Source organism: Camelus dromedarius, chromosome 14 (assembly GCF_036321535.1).
Source record: "Camelus dromedarius isolate mCamDro1 chromosome 14, mCamDro1.pat, whole genome shotgun sequence".
In the NCBI taxonomy this organism is placed as follows: Eukaryota; Metazoa; Chordata; class Mammalia; order Artiodactyla; family Camelidae; genus Camelus; species Camelus dromedarius.
In genome coordinates, this window is record NC_087449.1 from 56,772,579 (window position 1) to 56,791,950 (window position 19,372).

General features: G+C 35.4%; 1 protein-coding gene across 18 annotated transcripts in view; it reads left to right on the forward strand.

The window, feature by feature from the left end:
* The window catches only part of EIF4G3 (eukaryotic translation initiation factor 4 gamma 3), a 319,467-nt gene that overhangs the window by 113,815 nt on the left and 186,280 nt on the right, over positions 1-19,372 (forward strand). For all 18 annotated transcript variants that reach the window (XM_031464263.2, XM_064493971.1, XM_064493960.1 and 15 more), the window contains one exon: positions 12,351-12,479. The gene's annotated coding sequence lies outside the window, so the exon portion shown is untranslated. Of the gene's footprint in view, positions 1-12,350; positions 12,480-19,372 lie in introns of those variants that run through there.

Below are 19,372 nucleotides of genomic sequence, written 5' to 3' on the forward strand. Positions count from 1 at the left end.
ACATAAACAAGTGAAAGATATATTATACCATATTCTTGGACTAGAAGAGACAATATTGTTTAAAAAAAGTTAAAAAATGGATTAAAGAGTTAAATATAAGACAGAATTTACTATAAAACTCATAGAAGAAAACATAGGCAGAACACTCTTGGACATAAATCCAAGCAATGTATTTTTTGAACCAGCTCTTAGAGTAATGGAAATAAAAGTAAACAAATGGAATCTAATTAAGCTTAAATGCTTTTGCACAGCGAAGGATACCATCACCAAAACATAAAGACGATCTACAGAATGGGAGAAAGTATTTACAAATGATGAAACTTACAAGGGACTAATTTCCAAAATATACCAACAGCTTATATGCCTTAATATCAAAAAACCAACAACCCAATCCAAAAATGGGTAGAAGACCTAAAGAAGCAGTTCTCCAGTGAAGACATACAAATGGCCAATAGGCACATGAAAAAATGCTCAGAATCACTAATTGTCAGAGAAATGCAAATGAAAACTACAGTGAGATATAACCTCACCAGCCAGAATGGCCATCATTAAAAAGTCTACAAATGATAAGTGCTGGAGAGGGTGTGGTGAAAAAGGAACCCTCCTACACTGTTGGTGTTAGTGTAGATTAGTACAGCCACTATGGAGGACAGTATGGAGGTTCCTTAAAAAACTAAAAATAGACTTACCATGTGATCCAGCAACCCCACTCCTGGGCATATACCCAAAGAAAAATATAATTCAGAGAGACACATACTCCCCAATGTTCACAGCAGCACTATTTAAAATAGCCAAGACATAGAAGCAACCCAAATGTCCTTCAACAGATGACTGGATAAAGACTATGTGGTACGTGTATATAATGGAATACTACTCAGCCATAAAAAATGATACGATAATGCCATTTGAAGCAACATGGATGAACCTGGATATTCTAAGTGAAGTGGACTGGAAAGAGAAAGAGAAATGCCATATGATATCACTTATATGTGGAATCTGAAAAAAAAGATACAAATGAACTAATTATAACTTAGATTATTGATCTCTTGAATATGGATAAGCACATGTGACTGTCCTTTATGATGGGATTACTGCATTCTGTTGATTGTTATTTTGTGGTTGGCTTTATTCCTTTGATAACTAAGTTAAAAATGCTAAAGCTCTAAATTTTCTTAGGAACAATGAACAATACATATACGTAAATTAAAAAAATGTGTAGTATATTGTATATATGTATTTATATGCAATATATTGTATATATGCAGTCAAATTGTAACAGTTCTACCTAATAAAGATGAAAAATGAAAAACAGTTTCAGGCGTGGAAATGTTTATAAATAATGGTGTTCCTTTTGTATTATGATTTATATAACTGGTCATCTTTTGATGGACATTTGGGTTATTTCTCTATTGCTTTTATAATAAAGACTGTGATGAACATCCTTGCTTTATTAATCTTTGTTATTTTGTTAAATCTTTATGATGATTCTTAAATAGCTGATTAACATTTATCCATCTTTTGAATGAAGACAGAAGTGTGGAATATATATGGGTTTTTTTGGTGAGAAGGTAGGGGAAGTAATTAGGTTTTATTTATTTATTTAATGGAGGTCTTGGGGATTGAACCCGGGACCTTGTGCATGCTAAGCATGTGCTCTACCACTGAGCTATATCCACCCTTGGAAAACATGATTTTTAAAAAGCAAATAACATGGAAGGGTTTATAAGGAAAAGAAAAAAAAAAAAAACCTTGTCTGCTCTTCCTTCTCCAGTCTTACCCTTCAGAGGCAGCCACTTTTAACTATTTTTGCTTTTAGTTCCTTGGGCATTAACTCTGTATCCCTAAATAATGTAATTTTTCTACTGTTGTTTGATTCGTCATTATCCATTTACTCTTCGCTTTGATAGATGATGTTTCAGTTTTCTTATATAGTTCTTTCTTTTCTGTTTCCTCCCAACATAGGTAACGGCTCGGTCCCCTAACAACTAAGCAAACTTTAGAACATACAATTTGGACACTTGATGAAGAGATAGTTATACTCTAAAATGAAACAGTGCTGTTTTGTTTATAAATTCTTCATTCTTCCTAACTCTTGCTTTTTGATCTTTACTCTTTTGTCTGATTTTTTCCCTTTGTTTTACCTGTAAGAGAATTTATACTGTCAACTCTTATATTAAAGGAGAATGATAATCTCCATGAATCTTTCTTGTGAGATTCTCAGGAGCTCCCGTATGGCATCTAAATAAAACAGACTAAGCCTTGGGGAAACCATCTCTGTATCTAATCTGAATACTGTAGAGTTTTAGGTATGGTGTCAGTTTTCTCCTTTTTACTGTCTAAACTTGAATTATATTCATAATACTAAAAATCTGGTTCTAAAGGGGATGGGCATCCTTTTTGGAACCAGTGATGATTTCGTTGAAGAGTCTTTATTAGAGGATATAGGGGTTTATGTCATTACAGAATCAGTGAATTATTCATTCTTTGACTAGTCAATGATTCAGTGTTGCATTTTAATTTGTTAGAGGTTTCATGATCTGCTCTTAGTTCTGATGTACTTTTTGCTAATTTGTTTTTGTGGGCCTATCAACAAAGCAGATACAAGTGAATTAAAGAGCTTTGTTATCTCATGCATATGCCTCAACTGATAAAATCCCTTAGGTGTTATAAGTAATGTAAACTGACCCAAAACTCAATTATTTCTTCTTAATTTAATATTTTTATATTCTAAAAATAGTCATTGATCTTGTAACATATATAGTACAAACCCATGATATCCATGCTTAAAAATGCACTAGATATCTTGTTGAACTGTGTTTTTTTAAAAATAGTTTGTATGTTCATATAGCGGTCTTTAAGAATCTAATATTTAATTTGTCGGTAGGAATATTACTAGCTTCCAACTTCTGTGTATCAAGCACTATGTTAGGTACTCTTGGAAGTGTATTTCTAATCTTTCATTACATCCCTCTTAAGATTTCTTTATTTTGTAAAGTAAGAAAGTAAAACTCCTCAAGTTATTTGCTCATAGTAACACAGCTATTAATGACAGAGCTGAAGTTCTGTAAGGTCGTGTTTTCTCCTATGGTATTTTCAGTACCTCAGTTTCTAACATACAGAAGAATAGATTAAACCAAAAAGAATAGTAACTGAGATAGAAATGTTGAGCATATAGTTTGTTATTGTGTCACCAAAGCCAGTGATCTGAAGTTAGGTTAGGTGAGTAGGATGGAATAACTTCTAGATCTGCCATGTCTTTTCCTGCAGTCAGATGTGAATCTTCATAACTTTCCTGTTGTTGCCTTTAGGTATTGTGATGTATTGCAGGTAGGAGCCATAGGTTAACTGTGAAGCTCTTGGCTAAAGTTATTTCTTGAATTGGTCTCTTTAAATTAATTCCCTTGTGAAAATCATCTTCCTTCCCATAACTACCCAATTTTGGGACATTTTCATTACCCCAGAAAGAAATCTGGTGTCCCTTATTAGGTCATCACTCCCCAACCCACCAGCCCTAGGCAGCCACTAATCTATTTTCTGTTTATGATAGATTTGCCTATTCTGAACGTCTCGTATAAATGGAATCATACGTATCTGGTTCTTTGTGATGACTTAGTTCTCTTAGCATCATGTTTTTATTGCTGAATTTTATCTTTTATGTGAATATTTGATACTTCATTTATCTGTTCTTCAGTTGATACTTATTTAAGTTATTTCTATTTCTTGGATGTTAGTAATAATGAACATCCATATACAAATTTCGTTTTGGTGGACAAATGCCTCTCTCTTATCCTTAATATAAATAAGGTAAGATTGTATCCTCATTTAAAATTTTCAGTGGCTCCTCCTTACTGAGAGCAAAAAATAAAAAAATCTTAGGAAGGAATATGTAGTCTTTCTACAGTCAGGCTGTAATCAGGCTACAGTTGTAACAGCTTCATTTCATTTAACTCTCTCTTTCCCAACCCTTTCTAAGGAGAATCCCTTAGCTATTTGCAGAACATGTTTTCCTTCTTATCTCTGTACTCAATAATTTTCTTTTCAAAATGAGATCTCAAATTCTTGGTCTGTACTGAAGCTTTTTACTTCTCAAGGTGCTACTCAAATTTCACCAAACCCTTGCACAATTTCAGACCCAGTTACTTTGTTTTTTAGCAATACTTTATACATCCTTATAGCATTTATCAGATGATTTATTTACTGTGATCTTCTTTCTATTGGAGCTCCTTGAGCACAAGGGCTATTTTTATAGCGTAATACAGTGCCTTACGAGCACTGATGCTTAGTCAGTGTTGACTGCATGACAGAGGAGGTAAAATTAGAAATTGTATCAAATTGGTTTGTATTACAGTTACTGCATGCCCTCTCTCCTGTCCTTTATATTCTGTCCTAACATCTGCAGACCCATTATTTAATAAAAACAATAACTTTTGTTATATGTCAATTACACTTCAATTTAAAAAAATAACTAACCAACCTAAAAAAATAGTTGTTGGGTCTTCTCTGTGGTGCTAGGTCCATATTGATCATAGGATTGCTAAAGTTAGATTGATTGCTCTTCAGTTACCTTTTGTTTTCAAAATTATGAGATTCTGAACTTGATTTAATTTTAATTCAGGACATTACTGATTTACTCGATGACAATGTTGTTTTTTCTTTTAGAATTATAAGCAGAGAAATTAATCAGATAGATTCTGCTGAGAGAGTGGAGCACTGTCTTGAGTATGCAAGAATTAACACTGACCAAATAGATCCAGAAAGAAATTTAGCTTTGGTTTTTGCCCCCAGTTTATAAATTTCAGACTTTTCATATTTTCATCTGCTAGTTTTCATAACTAGCTTAGAGACTACCTGAAACTTTGATAATGAACCTACTTCCAAATTTATCCTCTCTCGCCCTGACTCCTCTTCTGAACTTAGATTCATATATTCAACTGGCTACTTACCACTTTCATTTGGATATCTAATTGGTATATAAAACTTTACTTTTGGGGGAGGGTATAGCCTAGTGGTAGAGCACATGCTTAGCGTACACAAGGCCCTGGGTTCAACCCCTAGTACCTCCATATAAAAAAAAAAACTTATGATTACCGCTTTCCATAAGTCTGTTCTCCCTATCTCACAGTAATAACCTACACCCACCTAATACTTCACACCATAAACCTAAAGGCCAACTCTAATTTCCGTAACAGTTATCACATTTAAATATATAATTATTTTATGTTATTGTTACCTTATTTCCTTCAGCTAGAATGTAAACTCCGTGAAGGCAGAAATTGTAGTTTCTATTCACCTAGTTTTGTATCCTGTGCACCAGTGCATGGCATTAAATTTGTTCTCAATAAATGCATATTAAATGAGTGAATCAGTCATCATTCCCTTCTGTCCCTTTCCTTCAGTAGGGACAGAGGTAAAATTAGATTAGTAGCAATTTCTGTTGGCTCTGCCTCTAAGATACAATCCAAATTGGTCTACTTTTTTTTATCTTTATCTTTACTGTTCTAAGGCACCATCCGTTTTGGCCTAGTTTAATGTGATAGCTTTTAAACTAATCTGTTTCCATTCTTGTACTCTTCAATTCTTTTTTTTTTTTTTTTTCACAAAGCAACCAAAATGATCTTTGGAAAACATCAGATCTGGTCACGCTTAGAATTTCCAAAAGTTTTCTATTCCACTTAAAACAATATCCAGGTCCTTACAATGCCTGTAAGCCTTTAAGTAATTTTGCCTCTACTTCCATCTCTTTTTAGCCTCATGTTCAGGGGACAACCCCCACCCCCCACCCTGCAGGTAACAATTTAGTCACTCCTCCTTGACCTGTTGCTTGTCAAGATCTCAGGGTCTTAGACCTGTTGTTTTCTCTGCCATGTGAGTTCTTACCCCAGTTTTTCTTCACTACATAACAAATCACAAAATTAACTTCTTAAAATAGCAACAATTTGTTATCTCACAGATTCTTTGGGTCTTGGGTAGCAGGGTCCTCTGCTCAGGACCATGCTGAAATTAAAGTGTAAGCAAGGACTGTATTCTCATGTAAGGCTTGGGATTCACTCCCATGCTCATTGGGATTGCTGGAAGAATTTATTTCTTTGTAGTTGTAGGACTGAGGTCCTTGTTTTCCTAGTGGCTTTTGGTTGGGAATTGCTCTTAGCTTCTAGAGACTACCTTCAGGTCCTTGCTGTGTGCCCCTCTCACAACCTGGAAGTCTGCTTAGTCTTTAAGAATAGCCGGGAAATATCTCTCTGATAATTCACTGTGTTTTAAAGGGCTTGCCTAGTAAGTTCACATCCACCCAGAATAATCTCATTCTTGATTAACCTGAAGTCAGTTGTTTAGTTACGTGGTCACAGGAGTGGTGGTCCATCATATTCACTGGTACTGCCTGTCTTAAAGGGGAGGAATTATACAGGTTGTGTGCACCAGACAGGAATATTGAGAGCCATTTTAGAATTCTGTTTACAACAGTTTGCCCTCTAGCCCCCAGGATTCGTATGTGGTACACTCTTAGTTACCTATTATACCTAGACATGTTTGGAGGGCAGATGTTTTTTTCTTATTTTTACTTCATTGTTACTGATCCATGGTAGGCACTTACAGTTAACGTTGAAAAAACAGCTAATTTCTTTGTCTTTCTCTTGTTTCTGTTGCCATTTACTAAATATGAAGAGAAACAATCCTCAAAATTGAGCCCAGTGCTAACAGGGTCCGTGATAGCACCGTCCATGATAACATCTGTTTGCTTGAGTACTTAAGTATTACTTGAATCGTACAAAATTGCCTTTTTCTAAAATATGGCCAGCAACTTAAATATCTGAAGTTTCATATGGTTCAACCTAATAGAAGTGTGGCTATGAGTAGAGAAAAAGAGAAGTCATTTACTTTCTTTCTTTTTTTCTTGGTGGTTGGTGGGGATTGTCAGTGGTAATATCAGAGAATTTGAAAAATGTCATGATACATAGTAAAAAATTTTCTCGTATCCACTGTAGTGCGCCTTTTTAGTTGACTAGGCCAGTTTTTATTTATTTCCCAATATCTGTAATAAAAAATATCTCTAGACATTGGAAATAAATGATCTGAAGGAAGAACTAGCATGATATGGAAGACTAATGAAAAGGGGAAACTACTTACCCATTCAGCTGCTAGAGGATCATAGAGTATTGAAGTTAGCCAAGGAAGAAAAGCTTTGGAATCTTTCCAGTCTACCCCAAATTGAACTTGGTCATTTCTATGGGGGAGTTGCAGCTGTTGGAATGTTTTTAGATGACTTCACTAAATAAACTTTATCTTGGGATAAAAAAGTAAGTGATGGCATCTTAGAATAAACTATGTGCCCTTTTTACCTTTGTATGAATCTTTTTTTTTGCTGAAAACGTTACTGTTACTTGATAGCAGTCCTTTGTAATCCTTTTAGTAAAGATTTAATTAGGGGGGAGGTACCACTCAAGAGGTAGAGCAAATGCTTAGCATGCATGAAGTCCTGGGTTCAATCCCCAGTACCTCCTCCAAAAGTAAGTAAATAAATAAACCTAATTACCTTCCCCTCCCCCTAAAGTGTATTTTTAAGTACCATATATTTATCACACATTATATTATGCAGTATATGCATGTTATATGTGCAATGAATAAAAATACAATGCTCCATATATGTTTTATGTATAATATTTAACAATATATCTGTAGTCAGTCAGTCTAGAATCCACCCACAGTCTATACATAAGTACTTCATTAAAATTGAAAGTTTATATTTGGTGATCATTATGAGGTGCCCCTAGATACCAGATTCACACACTGGCAGCCTGTGTACTTAATCTGTAGATGTACTTTATTTGACTTGTACAATGTTTTGAAAGTCAGGAAAATTTCTTATAAAAATCCTTAGTTTTAGTTTTTCTTGCGAACTTGGAAAATACTGCACAACCTATCTAGAATTTCTCAATGGCAGCACTTGGCTACAGCTGAGTATCTTGAGTATTTAGTGCCCTCTGCGACGGTTGGGCATTCTCTCCAGTTCTCCATAGTCCCTACTCCCTATTGCTTACACCTAGCCCTACCCCCCAACCCTGTCTGTTTCCTGCATGGCATTTTCATTGCTCTGGGGTCATGACAGAATGATGATGTTCAGGAAACTTTAATTTTTAAATTATTATTTGAAAATTGTTTTTGTATGATAGCTCTTAATTGGCCAGGTATTTTATCAAATCAGGTAATTAAGTGCTGAATAAATCAACTTTTTATTTAATGGCTAATCTTAGTTTCCATGGTCTTTATGGTTTACCATTACATTTTCAAAAGATTCTTCAGGTTATACTAGTCAGCAACCACCAAATATCGTTGATTTTATAGGAGATGCTTTTAGGTGGAAATCTTGAGCGAAAATTTACCAGCTAGCTGAAGTTTTCACTAAGTCAGAAATTTAGAGGATTTCTCTCTTTCATCAAAATTTATTTTCTTTTCTCATTCTTTTTACTCTGTAGAGCAACAATATAACTAATAAGAGTGTAACTAATATTTTACCTCAGGTCTTAAGTAGTTTGCTTGTTTTTGTCTCTAATCTTGCTTATGACATGAAAGAGGATTACATGCCTACAAGTGCGTAGAAAATAAATGTAGAGTTTACCAAATAATTTTAAAGCAGTAATTGTGTCTCACCTCCCAGGTGTAAAAAAAAAAAAAAATTATGTGGCCTTTACGGATCACAACTCCTTCTCTTCCCAAAGTAATATATCTGCCTTAAGAAAAATTCCCTGCATTTATTTACACTATCGCCATCCATTTATGCATTTCTAAAGTAACATAGTCAAGTTTTGTTTGTTTTGGAACTCTTGACAGACATCACACTTTTTGTATTCTTTTGCGTTCTCTTTCACTCAGTGTCATTTATGAGAATCATTCAAGTTGTGACATGTTGCTCTAGTTTTAAAATTAATTTCCTTGTAGGAGAATATTTCATTATTAATCCATTTTCCTGTTAATGAACAGTCGTGTTATTCCCTATTTTTGCTACTAAGAACAATGCAACTATGAACATTTTTGTACATGTACTGTGGTGCACATTTTCCTGTTTCTCACAGATGTATACTTAGGAAGATCAATACCCTAGTCCACCTTTCCAATTATTGGAAAGAAATTGGGGATGAAGTAAGGGCACTAGGAACAGATGACATCTTCCTTCAAAAAGTAGAGGAAGCGAGGAAACTCTCCAGATGGGGAATACTGATTGAGAAGTGCTGAACAGGCAGGACCTGGAATCTGGCCCTCAAAGATAGTAAGCTCTATAGTGCACTAAAAGCAAACATGTAGTGTGTAATGCAGTGTGATACTTGTAATAGGAGTCTTTTTAAATAAAATAGAGCACAGTGAAGTTCAGAGGCCTATTGCCTGTAGTAGCTTTTTTAAGAATTTTTAAGAATGACACAATTCTCCTAGTTCTCCTATTATTTAGATATACCTTATTTTGATACAGATTTGTTTTCTTTGGCTTGCTTTTATTAGTGGAAGCTCCCAAATTTGGGAGGAGCACCCTACTAGAATATATAGTACCAAAGGATTCCTGCATTGGCTAACCCGTTAGGAACAGCAAAGACTGCACACCTCAGGGATATTTGCTTGTAAAGGTGTTTTTTTATTGCAGGCTTTAAGGAAATTTTTAATGGTAGCTATAGCATGTATTTTTGGCTTTGGCAAAATGCCTTTTCTCTTTATGTCAAAAATTTGTAGTTCATGGGGTGATAGAATACTCTTAGAAAGTACATTCAAACAGTTTTTAGGGAAAAATGAACCAGATGGACACTAATCTTTATCTGAAATCATTGATGTGTAGTTCTTTTGGTCTTTGTCAGTAGTATATAGAAGAATCTCTTTACAGTTGTGAAGAGTGTGTCTTTTCTTTTTTAATCCTGATTGTTTTACAAATTCATTTCTATTTTGTTACTTTATTTTCCCAAATTCCCATTATTTGCTATCATATGTAGTAGTGCTATATATAACTTCAAGTTCCTAATTTTTGAGGTAAGATTATTTCTTCGGGATATGTATCCTATTTTTGGAGTGTGGTTTTAAGGCAGTTGTGACACATTGCTCTGTAGTTCTGGGAATGTGCTAAACTGATTCACAGTATCCTATGTCCAGTTTCCCTAGATCCCTGCCAATACTGGAGTGAAGTTTTTAAAAATTTACTCTTGTTTATCAGTGACATGCATGCGATAGTATATATTAATATTCATTTATTCTTAATAGCAGTTTAAAAAACGTTTTTCCATACTATGATTTATTGTCCTTGGTAGGTTTAATCTTTGATCGTTTTATCAGGATGAATTGTAGAATTGATCTAACATGGCTTTTACATAGCTCTCATATTATTTCATTGTGCAGATTTTTTTCCCTAATCTTAAAAATATCTATCCATGTGATGCTTTGCTTTAGTAGAATATCAAGATAATCTTAAGCATGTGAAACAAGAATATAAATTTATAAAGCCTTGTTGGTGAGATATTTGCTTGTAAGTAACTTTATTTCTGGTTATTAATTTTCTAAAGTAGATGTTTAAATAGCAATCTGATTTTTTATCTTTGAAAAATTTCCCTGATCAGATTTATAAATGCTGTAACATTTCATGGTAAACCTCATTCCCTTATAAACATAATTTTTACTCCAAATTGGAAACAAAGTTCTTCAAGAAAATCATAAAACTATTTAAAATGCAGGGAAGAAGTTAAAGACAACATAAGCTTTAAACTTCAGTCACATTTTAGCATCATTCATGTCTCTTTTAGCCTGTGAACTTTTGACTGTAGTTAGTTCCCCACAATTCCATTTTGTTTCAACTTTGGGGACATGTAGCTGAGCCTTCAGGTGTTTGCATTAGACATGAGGGATTCTAGGGTTACGTTACCAAGAAGTAGAGCTTCTGACTGAATGAATTCCAGGGAAATCTAATGTCATTTGGGGACCACTTTCATTTCTCCCTGGGTGGAGGTTTTAACTCTGTGGTAGAATTTAGGGGATTTAATAACTTGGATAAAATATCTAATTGAATGCTATCATTTCTTTGAATTATGTATGTAGGCAACAGTTGCCATTAGTTCTTACTTATAATACATTCATAAAGAACACATATACTACTTTATCACAATTTTGTCTTAGTATTTTAATACCTGGAGTTCAACATAATTGGTTTTTGCCATAATTCTATGTATTTTATTCATTTAAAATGATTCTAGGAAGAGGCTTGTAGTTTCTACCAGATTGCAAAATGGTTCATGCCCCACCTCCAAATCTAAGAACCTCACAGTAGGAGAATGAATTCTTTCATATAAATGACAGCAGAATTGACCCCCTCCCCCCCAATTCATGGAGGTTTGCCACACTGTTAGTGCTAATGTGAGTTAGACTGTGAGAGAGCTGGCTAGGGCTGAGTGTTGGACTCTAGAAAGGGGCCTGAATGAGGTGGCTTCATATCCGTCACAGGCTGATGGGCAGTTTATTGCTAGCAAAAAGCGGGGAAAATATAATTTTTATTTACGTAAAAACATATGCTAGTTATTTTTCTGTTGTACAAGTTTATGACTGTTGAACTATATTAGAAAATAAAAATGAGAGGAAAAAACACCTGTATGCTTTCTGTTAAGATCTTTGTGTATCTTCTTACAGATCTTTTTAATGTGACATATATCCTTGTGAGTATGTGTATATGTATGTATATATTATATATATGCACACATACGTAGACATAGATATACATATAGAAGTATATGTACATGGGCATGTACATGTATATTTAGATGCACTTTTTTAAAAACAAAAATGAGATTATGCTCTATAAGTAACTTCTTTTTGTTCAGGTTTATTGGTATAATTTACCTAAAGTTCGCCCTTTTTAGTATATAGTTCTGTTAGTTTTGACAAGCACAGAAACATGTAATTCTCACTACATCATGATATAGAAGTTATGTCACCCCTCAGAATCCCCTTGTGCCCATTTTATAGCCATCCTCTCCCCTTGCAATCATTTCTTTCTTTTTTGTTCCTTTTACAAAATATATAAGTGGCATCGTACGTTATATAGTTTCTAGTCTGGCTTCTTTCATTTAGCATATTCTTTCCTTTAAGGTTTTTGGTTTTAGATTATGCTTCAAGAATCTTTTATCAAACTGATGAAAATATTCATGTCCATTTTTTTCTAGGAATTTCATTGTTTGGGTTTTGAAATTTTAAGCCTTTAGTCAGTCTGGCACTTATTTTAGTATAAATTATGAGTTAGAGAATTCCATTTATAAAAGTTATTTATTTTAGCAATATTTATTAAGATTGAGTTACTGATACAATACTCTTACTAAATATTGATTTCCTCACAGGTAACACAAGTAGCAAGACAGCCGGGACCCCCGACCCCTTCCCCTTACTCAGCACATGAAATAAACAAGGGGCATCCAACTCTTGCGGCAACGCCCCCGGGACATGCATCGTCCCCTGGACTCTCTCAAGTAAGAAAAACTTTTTTTCCTAAAAGTAATTTCTGTGTAAAAGCAGCATTTCTGTTTTTCTAAAGCAAACTTTTAAACAATAACATGCAACATTACTTGAAGAGTAACTTCTGTTTTGCCTGTTTCTTTTTTGTCTTTTACATTTTTTTTGACACACCTCTCATAATGGTGGCTACTAACAGTTTTACACATTTCATCTATGGAGTCATTCAAACGAATGAGTGATACTTAGTTTTTTCCTTTTTGTTGTTTTAGAAATTAGAGTATGATTCTAAAGTTCATTAAAAATCCTACAAAGCACTTGTTTGCTTTTCACTGTGTAATCTGCTAGTCTCCCTTCTTGCTTTTTGGTGGAATATTGGTGGTTATCTTCTACTTCCATAAAAGGTATGGGTGTCTTTCCCTCTTAGTAATTTTTTTATTTGTTGGTTTGGTTTTGTAAATAGATTATTGGAATTTATTCGGTTTAAAATTTTGTTGAACTTTTAAAGAATAGTGAACTCCTTAGTTTATTTCCAATTAATAGGCACGGCAGACATCGAAATGCTGTTTAAGAAGATGTCACTGTGTGTCCCCTGCATTTTAAGCCATTTCCAGCGGTTCACCTTACACCAGCTCACCATTATGTGCTTGTTTGGGCTTCCTTGTGGTTAAGAGTGGGCTAGAGTTATGAAGTCTTACTGGAATGTAGAGAGTCAAGCCAGTGACCTCGGTCCATGCTGTGTGAGATTGTCAGTATTTACCGTTAAGAACCATTTCTTTTAATAAGGAAAATTAATTTTATAACATTATTTTCAATTTGGGCTTTTATATTTTAGATCTTTTAGAGCTTGAATAATAAGAGAGATAAAGAAGTGCTTACTAAAAATAATGCCTAAAGCTGGTGATTATAAATTAGGGGTTGATTAATGATAGTTTAAACTATAGAATGTTTGGAGGAGTGTACAACTTGCCAAACCATGATTGAAAAGCTCTATTAAAGAATATATAAATTAATTTGGGCTTGGTACTATGCTTAAACTCAGTCAGGATTATTCCCATTTAATTTTGAGTTTTTAAAGTAAAACATGTCAAAATAAACTCTTAGTTGTTCAAGGTGAGCTTCTTGTGTTGGTTTTTATGGCACTGAACAGAACCACCCAGGCTATTCATAAGGTATATTGGTCTGAGTCTCAAGAGGAAAGAAAAACTAGTGATTTAAATAGGGAAAGTTTAATATGAAGGAGTATTAAGTATAATAGGGGATTGGAGTAATAAGGAGATTGGCTAATAAGAAAGAGAATGCTGAATGATATAAAAATAACAAATATAAGCATTAGCTGCTTCTCCTGGCACTGAGACAGAGTCCCTATGGAAGAGCCTTCTCCACGCTGTTCTCAGAGAGTGCATGACGTAGCACACCTAATAGTAGAGAAGTCATTGTAGTATCATACCAGTGCCACATGCTAGAAACCTGTGAAACTTGCTGGAAATTCACATTATGCCTTACGAAGTATTGAGGAAAGCTGGCTTCTATAGCACCAGTTCCTTTAGCAAAGAGTTGCTGCAGTGCATAATGGCTTCAGGCTCCTTATAGCGTCTCTGTTTGCCACAGACACTTTAGATAATCTTGAATCTACAGGATCACAGGTCCCATGCGGTCAAGCAGCTTGTATGCGCCTAAAATTGCTGCAGAGCCTTCTTTTATTCTGTTCCTCCTTCAAAACTAGAAACCTCCCAGGTGACTTTGTAGGTAGGTCAAGGTGTAGCAACTACTCAACTGTAGTGTATGTTGTCTCCAAAATCTAAAAAAGGCCTACCAAACCTTGTGCCTCTTTTTTTCATGCTAGTGTTAGACAAGAGACTGCTTCCTCTACCTTGGGCTGAGATCCAGACCTTGTCAGATAGGATGTGATGCGGTTCTCAGAATGGTACAGAAGTTGCTGTGGTGCCACATCAGTGGAACTTACTAGAAATTCACCCTCTGGAACTTGCCAGAATTCTGCCCTCTAAGGTGCTGAAGGAAACCTCTTCATAGGGAGGTTTCTTAGAGGAGGCACTCTGCACAAAATGGCTCTTGAAGGTACTGTTAGTGGTACGTAGCCATGGGTACTGCTGGCTGCTGCACACTGCAGCAGAAACCTGGCACTGAGGAAGCTGTGCGCCCTAGGGCAGTGGCACTGTAGAAGTCAGGTTCTGGAGAAACCAGGTTCTGGAGAAGCCTTCGTACCACAGGAGCCTGCTGTGCATGCCCATAGGAACTGGGAAGCAAAACCCTTTCCTCCTGCAATATCTTTACAGTGCCCTCTGCTGACAAAGCTTAACATTGTGCCAGATGCATTTTCACTGTACTGCCAAACAAGGTGAATTCTGAGCTGAAAGGCCAGCAGTTGATAGCTGGCACATAACAGGAATAGCTTAGCTTTCCATTGCAAATTCTTACTGTTTAAAGTTGTGATTTGACCCCAGCAGTTGACACAAAGCTCTTAAGTGTTCTAAAAGACAGGGCTGCTTGCAGATGCATAGTTTGCATTTGAGAAAGGATGCTCTAGCTGTGGTCTCAGTTGTGGAGCCCACAAATGCCTTTCTGTATGCCATTTTATTAGTTGCCTTTAGAAATAAGACTACATGAATCCCAGGGAGAAGGGTCACCAAATATTATCTTGCTTTACTTTGTGGTCTGTTTTGTTCCCATTTTGCCTAATCTGATGGATGAACCCAGTAAATTACACCTAGTTCACTGCACGCCTTTTTATCCCCTGACAGAGGCAGCCTTGTATGGATTCATTTGTCTCCTAACAGTGTCTCAACTTCTGTTGATAGAGTGAGGAATTTTTTCTAAATTGTCATATCTGGAGGAATGAGGAGTTCTGTGGGAAACTCAGTCTCCTTAGGTTTAATAATTGAGATGTTTGTAGATCATTATGGAAAACTGAGCCTCCAAAATAGAGGAAAAAAGTAAAGCCTTAGAGTCAAACAGACTCCAGGTTCTGGGACTTGGTCTGTCACTTTGTTACATCATATTGTGTAAATTATTTAATATCACTAGAAGTTGGTTTCTTCATCTGCTAAGGGGAGAATTAGAATTCTACCATTCTTTAAGAGGGTTGTTATGAAGATTATATAAAATCCTGTCTCAAAACAGGACGTGCTAATGCTTTCAGTAAGTGATATTTGTTATTTTCATGCCTGTTCATCTTGGTTCTCTTCAGGATGTGTGCGTGTGTGCATGTGTGTACGTGTGTGTTTGTCTAAGTCATCTAATTTGGCTACCTGAGTCTGGTATTAGTGTGAAATTCAGAAGCTCTCTCCTGCAGTTTGAGATGCCTTCCAGATCTTTGCTTATCCCTTAAGCAAAGGTAAAAGTAGAGGCCAGTTTTGGTCATTTTCTGCTGGCAATAGTGTGGTTTATTCTTATACACAGGACTATTACATTTAAATTAAATCAGCTGCAGAAAATATTAAACTTCTTTAGCCACATGCCCTTTCTGAAGTGACAGTCTCCCCTTCTTCTGTGAATCAGATCTTTTTGTCTCAAATAGCTACCTGTGTCTGTGACTCAATATTAGACACTAAATCAGTCAATTATGGTCTAAGTGAAAGCAGCTAAGCTGAAGAAAGGTGAATTTCGTAGCTTTGAAACATAAAAGAGGGAAAATGTAGAAAATTGCTCCCAGTCTCTTCCTTACATCATCAGCGGCAACCTATTTACCTGCTTCTTTTTCTTCAGAATAGGATGTAAACATATGTGCACAAATGAGAGGTGGTTCTTGTCTCTGGCTACCACTCATCTGTTCTAACAAGTTGTGTAAAACCTCTCCCAGAGTTTCCCATGTAGGTTTACTTCTTTACCTCACTTACTTCCCATAGTTTTAGAAGAGAAACTCACTTTAGTGTTGCCAATCTTTGTTTTTAACCTAGCTGTGACATTCATTTTTTTTTAAAAGATCTTTATGGATTTGAAAATTGCACCTTCAATTCAGCTACAGAAACTTGCATTTGCCAGTAAATTTGGGGATAGGAAATAGAGCAGGTAAGTTTTAAAGAGAATCAGAAACTGGAGTGGTATCACTATTCAATTCAAAGTGCTCGTAACTTTTCCTGCAGAAATTTATATTCCACTTGTGTCTGTCAGCTCAAGCTTGTAAAACAAAATAGCATAGCCTGAGTGGCTTAAACAACAGACATTTCTCACATTTCTGTATTCTCGGAAGTCCAAGAGCAAGGTGCTAGCTGATTTAGTTCCTGATGAGAGCCTCCTTGGATTGCAGAAGGCCGTCTTGCCTCCTTGCTGTGTCCTCACATGATGGAGAGAGAGAGGGAGGGAGTGAGGCAGGGGGTGGAGGGAGAGACAGACAGACAGACAAGTAAGCTTTCTGGCGTTTCTAAAAAGCCACTAATCCCATCATGAGGGCCCCAACCCATGACCTCATCTATATCTAAGGCTCTGTTTCCAAATATCACATTATGTGGAGGGGGATTAAGGCTTGAATGTATGAATTTTTTATAGGGGGCAGGAGGGACATAACCCCATCCATAGCACCATTTATGTGATTTAGAGAGCTGTCGGGGAGGTGGGCAAATAGGACTAAGGGAGAAAGGTGAGGAGAGAGGATAAGTACCATAGACATGTAGAATACTGTCCCAAGTTTAATCAGGCATATGGGTGTGTGTTCTTACCCAGATTAATCAGGGTGGGGGGTTCAATTTTCAGGAATGTGGAAGAAGGGAAAGGGTTAGCTTAATATAGGATAATTTGTTTTATCAGTGATCAAATGAGAAAGTTTACTTGAGGTATTTTGCTAACTACAAAGTGAAGTTTAGAAAAGCTAGCATCTTTATAGTACTAAGAATCATGAATTTCAGTGACTCAATACCCAACAAAAAACAGACAACACCACACATCATGTAGCTGTGTGGTAATTTTGATTTTGTCAAAGAAGAGTGAAGGAAAGGTTAAGTTATATTTAAAGCAAGTAGAATCAATTAACTGTAAACAATGAATTTTATTATGGTTAGAATAATAAAATGTTATATTTACTTACCAAACTAACAAAAATTTCCACTCAATCCATATATTTATTTACTGTTCCTTTTCAATTCCTTTCTCATTTCTCAAATGTCTGATGATGCTGATAACTAGGTAACAGGGAGAGCTAGATCTGCATAAAAATTTTTCATTGGTTGATGGACCATCATTTTTTTTTTCTTTGTGAGGAATGATAAACTCTCAAACTACCTGAATGCTCTCCATCTTGTATGGTATCCTTTCTGTCTGCCTAGTATTTTGTTCCATAGGTACCTAAGTAGGTGATATAAAGGAGAAAGAAATTATGTTGCCAATATTTCATTATATTTCACAAGCAAAATAAATCTCCTTTTCAGTTCCCTGTCACTCCATTTTCAGGTCCTACACTGTATTACTCAAGACTCTGTTTTTTATTACTTCAAATCTTATTACTCTGGTCATCATTAAAATAACCCATCTTCTTTCGTAGTTCAGTTTCAAAATTTTGACCTGCTTGTTTAGTATAACTGACAGTGTGACAGCTTAATTAGTTTAGCAGAGCAACTGTTAAAGTATTTTCAGGACAATGAAAAATAAAACATACTAAGTATTTCAAATTGAGGGGATTTAGTATATGAATTTGTTATACTATCTGATTGATTGTCAAGGGGACACTGAGGTAATCCAGAGATTATTAACTGAAGGAAGTAGCAACATCCCAGAGGAATGAAAATGGTAGTCTTGTCAGAACCTAGGAGCTTAGAGGAAGGGCCCTTTATGGGACTGTTGCTTAGACTTTTGAGAAGGGAGCTATATGTGCAGGTTGGTCGTTAGAAACTCATGAGAGAGTGAGGTGAGACTGTTACTTTGAATATCAAGTGTGCATGCCTGTCTGCTGCTAGCATCTCTAAAGGGCTCTCAGAGACTAGAGATCTGAATGGAGCTAGTGTCTGGAGCCGCACTGATAGAAGGTGAGAGCACCCTCTGACTTACAGAGTGGATTAGAGCTGAAAGACAGTAGATAAGTACTGGCACAAATAATGGTAAAAGGATATATAATTTCTTTAACAATAAAGAATAAAGTGGGGTCATAAATTCCATGAATTTAACGAAAGGCAGGAAAGTAGATATTACAAAGTAAATGTGATAAAAACATATTGGTAACTATAATATTAATAATAACGTTAAATTCCCCTGTTAAATAGTGATTCAGATTGGTCAAAAACTGAAATCTAGGTATATGCATTTAAATGTCACAGAGAAAGAGTGAAAGCAAAAGCACAGAAACATTAAAAGAAAAATGCTAATAAAAAGAAAGCAGGTATAAGCAGCTTTTAGAAGTCCACATAGACTTCAAGGCAAAAAACTACATGGGAGAGAGAATTTTGAACAATATAAAAATTTAATTTCTAGAAGATGTAACATTATAAACTCTTATTTATTTAATAATTGGTTTAGAATATATATACAGCAAATGTAAAAAAATTGAAAATGACAAATTCATAATCAGTGTGAGAGATTGACGTCTCAGAGAAATGAACAGTTAGTAATCATAGAGATCAGGGATTGACAAACTGTGGCCCAAGGGCCAAATCTGACCCTGTCCTGTTTTTGGTAAGTAAAGTTTTACTGAAGTACATGCATACTAATTTATTTATGAATTCTGCTTTTTTGCTACAGTTGTAGAGTTGAGTAGTTGCAAGAGACTCTGCAAAGTCTAAAATATTTTCTATCTGGACCTTTACAGAATAAATTTGCCACCCCCTGACATAGATTAGGAAACTGAAAAGACCAGACAGTGAATATTTTGGATTTTGTGGACAAGATGGTCTTTTGCATTTTCTTCTTCTTCTTTTTTAACCCTTTAAATTTGTAAAACCCATTCTTGGCTGGCCTTACAAAAGCT